General features: G+C 64.5%; 1 long non-coding RNA gene across 1 annotated transcript; it reads right to left on the bottom strand.

Moving 5' to 3' along the window:
• Positions 1–2,787: 2,787 nt before the first annotated feature.
• Positions 2,788–5,362, bottom strand: LOC106695819. The gene is made up of 3 exons (XR_002827737.1): positions 5,276–5,362; positions 3,832–3,959; positions 2,788–2,820 (listed from the first exon to the last, which is right to left on the bottom strand). It is a non-coding gene; the product is annotated as an uncharacterized LOC106695819 (long non-coding RNA).
• Between the last annotated feature and the right edge of the window lie 2,999 nt (positions 5,363–8,361).

Genomic DNA, 8,361 nt, shown 5'->3' with positions numbered 1-8,361 from the left:
CGCTTTTGAGGACGATGCTACACTCGCTGGGTGCCCCTCGCTGGGTGCCCCTCGCTGGGTGCCACTCCGCGGGTGCCACTCGCTGGGTGCCACTCGCTGGGTGCCCCTCGCTGGGTGCCACTCGCTGGGTGCCCCTCGCTGGGTGCCCCTCGCTGGGTGCCACTCCGCGGGTGCCACTCCTGCGGAGGCTGAGCAGCTCTAACGGCCTCTCTCCGGAAGCCAGTGGCCGCTCGCTGTCCTGAGCCCTGAAACTCACCCGCACCCAGGAGCACACACCTGGCACAGGGTCACCTTTGAGACGGGGGGTGGTGGGGGGTGGGAGAAGCAGAGTAGAGTCCAAAGGACACAGAGACACCAGCCGCGCTCTCCTGCTGGCCCCGTACCTGCGTGGGGGCCGGGCTTCATCTTGGAGGCCATGGGGACAGCAGGGAAGAGGCCCGAGGACTTTGACGGCTGATGGGGTGCAGGCGGCGTCTGGCTCTCATCCCAACGCGCCGGGGAGGGGGGCTGGGGCTTCTCCGTTGCCTGCAGGGGGGAGTCACACAGCAGGGCAGGGCGTGGGGAGCAGGTCGGGAGGATCAAACATCAGGGTCACTTTGAGATGAACCCAAGCACTGCTTAAACGCCGGCTGTGTGCCAGACTGCTCTAGGCGCACGGGGTCTAGTGACCTTGCACCCTAAAGAAGGGCTGCCTGTCCCCATTTCCCCTTCTCCACACCGCCCCTCCCCATGGATGGTTCCCATCTAACCCACTGCGATGCTTCACATTTAAATCCACAGGCTGAGCCCGGCCGGCGTGGCTCAGTGGGTGAGCATCGACCTATGAACCAGGAGGTCACGGTTCGATTCCCAGTCAGGGCACAGGCCCCGTTGTGGGCTTGATCCCCAGTGGGGGGCGTGCAGGAGGCAGCGGGTGCGGGGACCTGGCTCTCTCCTCCCCTTGCTCCCAGGGCCCCATCCACCATGACCCTCCTGGTGCGACCTGCCCTCTCTGCTGTCCGCCTTGACCCCTGGGACCAGACGCCAGGCCCTTGTCCACCCACCGGCCGCACGCCTGGGCTGAGGCGAGGGGACCGCCTGCTCCGGGCCTTCCTCTCCGCGGAGCCTTCCCGGCTGGGGCTGGCGCGGGGCCGCCTACTGCCTGCTGGGCTCGCGTCCCTGGAGTCTGGAAGGTGGAGGGAGGAGCGGCCGCTGCTGCACCCCCGGTCCTGGGCCTGGAAGCGCCGGGAGGCCGCGACGAGGGCGATGCTCTTGGTGCTCGCGGCCACCTCCTCGAGGTCCGGGCCGGCCGGGGAGCTCAGCCTGGAGGCCACGGGCTTCGCCCTCAGAGCGCTGGGACGCTGAGGGGACACCAGGGGGGTCAGGCCGCCCGGAAGCACAGGGGCCTGGCCCAGGGCAGCCATTTTCTGGGGGGAAGACTGCTTTGGGGAGACAGGGCCCAGGAAGCACGTGAGAAGCCAGGCCTGGGCGTCCTGTGAGACCAGTGCTTGGGCCTCAGGGTCGCGGCCCCGAGGGCGGAGGGGCCACGGCTCCTACACCAGCTCCCAGAGCCACGGAGGGGCGTCCCCAGGACCTGACCCTCAGCACCCGCACGGCCGGAGTCCCGGGAGCTGGGGCCCCGGGGGAGGGGCTCCTGGAGGCCAGGGGCTGCCTCTGCACGGTCACCCCGCTGCTGACAGCCATCTTGGCGGCTGGGTAAAAAGAGTCCCCTTCCGGAAGCTTCCCTGCTGCTCGCCCCAGCCCAGTGCAGCCCTGAAGGGCCCTGAGACCCGCACACCCACCTCGTGCGCTGGCGGCGTGAGCAGGATGCGGAGGGGCGGCGGGGCGAGGGCAGCCTGCCTCCCCCGCTGTTTTGAGGGAGTGGCTTTCGACACCTTGAAACCATCGCTGCGAGGAAACACAGAGGGCCCTCAGTCTCCACCTGTTGCCCCAGAGGAAGCTCGAACCCGCGCTGTGGCCCCCGGTCAGGCCAGGGCGGGTGATCAGAGGAGATGCAGCCCCGTGGACACGCGACACCCGCCAAGTGTGCGAGCGACCTGCAGTCCCGGCGCAGGCAGGACACTCGCTAGGAAGGAGGCCAGAGGCCCGCGGTTGGGGGCCTTCGAGGCACAGACTTGCCGGGAGGCGGCCCCTGAACATGCTGGCCCTCCCGGCCCTGGCACCGCCTTCTCCCGAAACCCTGGGACCAGCGGTTCTCAACCTGTGGGTCGCGACCCCTTTGGCGGTCGAACGACCCTTTCACGGGGGTCGCCTAAGACCATCCTGCATATCAGATATTTACATGACGATTCATAACAGTAGCAACATTACAGTTATGAAGTAGCAACGAAAATAATTTTATGGTTGGGTCACAACATGAGGAACTGTATTTAAAGGGCCAGAAGGTTGAGAACCACTGCCCTGGGACGGTCTGGGGGACAGGATGTCCTGCTGCGCCGAGGAGCCGGTGGCAGCAGGTGGTGTCGGGATGGGGGCCGCTCACTCCAAAGACCAGCACGTTAGAGGCGGGACTTTGGGCAGCCCCATCCCAGGAGGGCGGATGTGGCCAGTGATGTGATAATTTGTGCTGCGTGATGCAACCCCAATAAAACCTGGACAAGGAGCGGGGGAGCTTCCTGGGGGGGACATGGGGGTGTCCAGGAGGCTGCCTGCCCAACCCGGGGGGTGGGGAGTCTGTCCAGGCCTCCAATTCCCGCAGCCTCCCCTGGAACCAAGGGCAGGCGATGCACGGCCAGAAGCAGAGCCCGCTCACCTGTCCGGCTGCTGGAAGGGGGCGCCCCCCGGGGGGCCCTTACTGTCGTCCTGGTCAGGACAGCCATCCTGCGGGCAGACAGAGGAGGAGCTCGGGGAGGCATCCGGGCCGGGCGCAGCCGCCAGCGTGTCCTGAGGCCCTGAGGGCGGGGAGGTGCCTTCCTGCAGCCGCCCAGCAGCTCTCTTCCTCGGAGCCCCCAGCAGACAGAAAGGGGGCCTCTGCCAGGAGCGAGGGCCGGGCCGCGGGTGGGCCTTGACCCTGGAGCAAAAACGGGCACAGGGCTGGCCAGTGGGGCTCGTTGGCTGGGCGTCGTCCCAGGAACCAGGAGGTTCGATTCCCTGTCAGGGCACATGCCTGGGTTGGGGCTCGATCCCCAGTGGGGGGCGTGCAGGAGGCAGCCGGTCCATGATTCCCTCTCCCTCCCCCTCTTTCTAAAAATCAATAAAAACATATTTAAAAAACAGGCACAGGGCGACGCTGGCTGAAGTCAGGGGGTTCTCCTCTCTTTTCTCCAGAAGGCAAAGCAGAGGGTCTGTGGGCTGGGGGACCAGGCCTAGCCCTGGGTGTGGGCAGAGCTTGTGACGACCGTGTTGGTCTAAATAAGGAACTCAGAGCCCCCCCAGACCCGCTTCCCGAGGGCATCCCCATCCCCACCCCGACCTCCCTCCTTAAGGTGTCCCCAGAAGGGGCAGCAGACGTGGCCTCACACGGGGCCTGGAGGACCCCCTGGGGACCCCCAAGCCCAGAGGAGAGCCTGAGACCCGAGGGCTTGCTGCGGCCCCAGAAGACGCCCTGGCCCAGGCTTCCTTCCTGCCGGCCGTTACCTCTAGCGGTGGCCCAGGTTGCAGACCTGCCCGTGAACATCACACCCCGGAGCCCCGAGTCCCCCCAGGCTCGCCACCCCACACCGGCCGGAACGGAACTGCTAGGTGCGTCTGGCCAGAGGCGGCCTGGTTCCTGGGTCCCCAAGTTTCCTCTTCCCACCTCCAGGGCCAGTGTCCCAGGCTAAGCCCAGGCGGGCGGGAGGGGACACTCGGACCAGAGCTGACCCAGGCCAACCCCCCAGTGCCCGGACTCACCGGCAGGGAGCTGGCCGTGGCCGTGGCCGAGTGCAGCAGCAGCAGGCGGTCCAGCGAGCCCCCGCCCAGCTCCCGCGCGTACAGGCCGTAGCGCTCATCCAGAGTCCTGGGCACAGGGAGGCCGGCGTCTGCGGGAGGAGGGAGGGCGGTCAGGGCACGCCGCCCGGTCCAGAGCGGGGCGCGGGCGAATCCTCCCCAGGGGCCGCGTTTCTGTGACTTCCTCTCCGCTCCGTCCGCTGCTTGGAAATGATCTGCTGGTTCATGCCCCGCCTTTCAATATAAAGTAACAGGGGAACTTCCAAGAGTGAGTAACAGGCAGGTTAGAACTCAAGGGCCTGGCTGGCGTGGGTCCGTGGCTAGAGCGTCAGCCAGAGAACAGTCTCGGGGTGATTCTGGTCAAGGGCACGCGCCTGGGTGCAGTTCCCCGCCCGTTGGGGATTGTGTGTGGGGGGGGGGGGCGGGGGGGACGACAACCAATTGATGTGTCTCTCTCACATCCGTGCTTCTCTCTCTCCCCCTCCTTCCCTTCCACTATCTCTAAAATCAATGGACAGCCCGGCCTGCATGGCTCCGCGGTTGAGCGTCGACCTATGAACCAGGAGGTCAGGGTTCGATTCCCAGTCAGGGCACAGGCCCGGGTTGCGGGCTCCATCCCCAGTGTGGGGTGTGCAGGAGGCAGCTGAGCAGTAACTCTCATCATTGATGCTTCTCTCTCTCTCTCCCTCTCCCTTCCTCCCTGAAATCAATAAAAATATATTTAAAAAATAAAATCAGCCCTCACTGGTTTGGCTCAGTGGATAGAGCATCGGCCTGCGGACTGAAGGGTCCCAGGTTCGATTCCGGTCAAGGGCATGTACCTTGGTTGCAGGCACATCCCCAGTAGGGAGCGTGCAGGAGGCAGCTGATCGATGTTTCTCTCTCATCAATGTTTCTAACTCTCTTTCCCTCTCCCTTCCTCTCGGTAAAAAATGTCAACAAAATATATATATATTTTAAATAAAATAAAATAAAATAAATGGAAAAAAATCCTCTGGTGAGGAGTAACAGCAACAACGAAAAGGAAGCTGAAGAGCCCGCCCTAGGTGTGCGCCCAAAGGAGCAACAGGTGGTCGGACAGCTCAGGCGCGAGGCTCGCAGCAGCGTGAACACCTGGTGCCCCAAGGCCAACGCAGCCCCACGTCTGTCGGCTGAGGCGTGAAGGAAGGTGCTGACTGGGCGGCGGGCGCACTGGCCTGCACGCTGCGGAGGGGTGACAGGCGTGAGGGGCGGCAGGCGGCGGGAGCCTGGGCGGCACAAAACCTAAACGGTCCCAGCTGACAGCGCAACAAATCGTGTGCATCTCGGCAGAGGGCACCGACCTCACGAATTGGCCTCGCGCGCACAGCGACACCTGGGGTGCACGGTCCGGGGTGCACGGCGAGGGGGAAGCAGGGCCCGGCCTCACCCTGAATGAGCTGCCGCTGGTCCCGGATGATCCCCTCGCACAGCAGCTGGTGCTGGCGGAGGCGCCCGATGAGCAGGTCCCTCTGCGCCAGCAGGTGCGCCCCGTGCTGGCGGCCGGCCTGCAGCGCTGCGTTCTCTGCCTCCAGCTCCTGCGCCCGGCACAGAAGCCGCTCCTCCAGCTGCGCCTGCGGGGACCAAGGTCTCTGCCGCCCCACCCGCCAGCTCCCCACACGGACCCCACCCGCTCCCCCCACGGACCCCGCCCACACGCCCCTGATGGACCGGGTGTGCAAATTGAACTCAAGAAAATAAGCAGCGGCCGGTGTGGCTCAGCGGTTGAAGGTCGACCCATGAACCAAGAGGTTTGATCCCAGTCAGGGCACATGCCAGGTTGCGGCTCCATCCCCAGTAGGGGGCGTGCAGGAGGCAGCTGATCAGTGATTCTCTCTCATCATTGATGTTTCTATCTCTCTCACCTTCTCCTTTCCTCTCTGAAATGAATAAAGAAATATATATTTTTTAAAAAGTTATGAATAATTAAAAAAAAGCGGGCCTTGGTTTGGTGACAGTTTTTAAGTGAAATAAATGCCACCGGCTTGTAGCGACAGGACATCATCAGACTCGGCCACTAGCCTGAAAACAGTCCTGCACCCATTCACCTCGGGGCGGGACACAGCCAGCTGCCCGCACTTTCCCCAGGTCCCCGCTGCATAAACAGCTCAGATAAATCGCTCGCTCTTGCCCGGCCGGCCTGGCTCCGTGGCTGAGCATCAACCTAGGAACCAGGAGCTCAGAGTTCCATTCCCGGGTTGCAGGCTCGATCCCCAGTAGGGGGTGTGCAGGAGGCAGCCGGTCCATGGTTCTCTCATCATTGATGTTTCTCTCTCTCTCTCTCCCTTCCTCTCTGACATCAATAATATATTTACAAATAAATAAATAAATAACTCGCTCTTCCCAGGAAACAGCCTGGGAGAAGACTCACTCTCCAGAGAGCAGCCTAGAGCCGGGCTGCCCGGCCGCGTCCCTGTCCTCTCTCCGGTGCCCGTGGCAGCCTGGGGAGCCTGTGCAAGAGCCGGCCAAAGCCCCTCCCAGGAGCCGCCGAGGCCCTGCCGCCCCCGCACTCGGGCCCTGCCGCCCGGGTGTGGCCGTTGCTAACATGCAGGGACATGGGCTTGCAGCCAGCCCCGCCAGCCCAGCTCTGCTCCTGCCCTGGGGACCGGGACCAGCTCTCTGACCGCTGAGCCCGGCTTTCCCGCCCGCAGAGCCAGCGCCGGTGCACGGGCAGCGATCAATGTCGTGACTCGGCCCGGGTGTCGCCTGGGCTGCCGGCCCCTCCCCACCTGGAGGGCCACGGTTCTCCGCTGCGCGGCCAGCAGCAGGGAGACCTCCTCTCCGGCCAGGGCTCCCTCGTGGGGCTCTGCGGACTCGCCCTCGTCCCCGGCTGCGTCGTCCACCGCCTGCTGCTCGTCCCCCTCGGGCGCCTCGTCCTGGGCGCGGTGGGGGGGCTTCTCCCGCTCCCAGCTGCAGCCATGACAGGGGCGGGGTCAGAGCCCTGTGGGCGCCACTGGTCTAGTCACAGGCGTGGGCACGGAAAGGGGCAGGGTTGGGTCTGCTGTCTGACAACAACTGGAAAAAGTAAAGAGGTGAATGGCCCGGCCAGTGTGGCTCCACCTATGAACCAGGAGGTCACAGTTCGATTCCCGGTCAGCGCACATGCCCGGGTTTCAGGCTCAGTCCCCAGTAGGGCGTGTGCAGGAGCCGATCAATGATTCGCTCTCATTGATGTTTCTATCCCTCTCCCTCTCCCTTCCTCTCTCTCTAAAAATTAATAAAAACCGATTAAAAAGAAGAAGCAGTGTATGTTTGCAGTATGATCACCGAGCAATTAAGCACAGGACCCTGTAGCCAGCCCGCCCCTCCCTCCTGGAGTCCTCTGAGGCCAAGCCACTGGCCCTCCGGCCCCTCCCCCCCAGTCCCTCAGCTGTGAAACTGCCCCCTGGGCCTGGTGAGCTCAGGGCAGAGCCTGGGCAGGTGCCGCCCGTGAGGAAGGACACGGGAGCTGCGGCTGGAAGGGGCGGGAGTTCCTCGGAAGCAGGCGCTTGCGCGGTTAAGTGAACAGACGGAGAGGAGGAGGGAGGACGGGAGAAGACATGGACGGATCGCAGTGTGCACACGGGTGGCCCGGTGGCCCGCTCATCCAGGCCACTGCGGCGATGCCGGGTGTCCCAGTGCCATTGCTAACTATGCCCCACCTCCCACGCCTGTCCGGGGACAAAGCACAAGGCCGGTCCAGCTCGGGCAGCCTGCTCACTGCGGGTGGCGGGAGAAGGGCTGGGCCGTCCGGAGAGCCGGCCGGTGGACGGACACTCACCCTCGGCCAGCCCCACCCCTGAGCCTCAGCATCGCCCTCCGTCCCACGGGCTGACCCCGGCCTGCAGGGCTGGCTCTGGGCTCCAGCCTGTGAAGGGGCCAGCGGGACCTGGACACCGTCCCCACCTGCTCCAGCCTCGCTACAGGCGGGAGGGCGGGAGGGAAGAGAACGAGCCCTCGGCTAAAGGCCCCGTGGGGACCCGCAGGCAGGGGAGGGAGGCTAGACAGTCGCAAAAAAGGAGCCCCCGCCAGCGACCCCACTGGTTCTTCTTGGCCCTTCTGCCCCATCGGGAGGGTGGCGCTGGGTCCTGGGCGGCGCCCACAGCGGCACACTCACTCTGCAATGGCCAGCAGGTGCCGGGACACGTCAGGTGCAGCTCGATGTTGGGGTCCTCCAGCTCTACCGGGCTGCGGGCCATCTCCGGCTGCTCCTGAAAGGTCCCCTGTGAGTTGGGCCGGGGTCTCGTTAATCTGAGGGCGCTGGTCCTCCTCCCGGGGCCCTGGGCGGGCTTCGCGACTGGGAGCAGCAAGAAAGACGGCTGCCCTTGAAAGCGTTGCAACCTGAGCCCAGGGCTGAACTCCCAGGCCCTGCCCACCCAAACAGGTGGGAGCTCACGCCCTGTGAGGGTTGGTGGTTGGTAATAAATTGACGAAGGTTGGATGTTTGGATGGGCGGATGGGTGGATGAACACATACCTGGCTTCTTTTTTTAAAAAA

Source organism: Myotis lucifugus, unplaced genomic scaffold (genome assembly GCF_000147115.1).
Source record: "Myotis lucifugus unplaced genomic scaffold, Myoluc2.0 scaffold_3373, whole genome shotgun sequence".
NCBI lineage: Eukaryota > Metazoa > Chordata > Mammalia > Chiroptera > Vespertilionidae > Myotis > Myotis lucifugus.
This window is presented reverse-complemented; position numbering and strand designations above follow the sequence as displayed.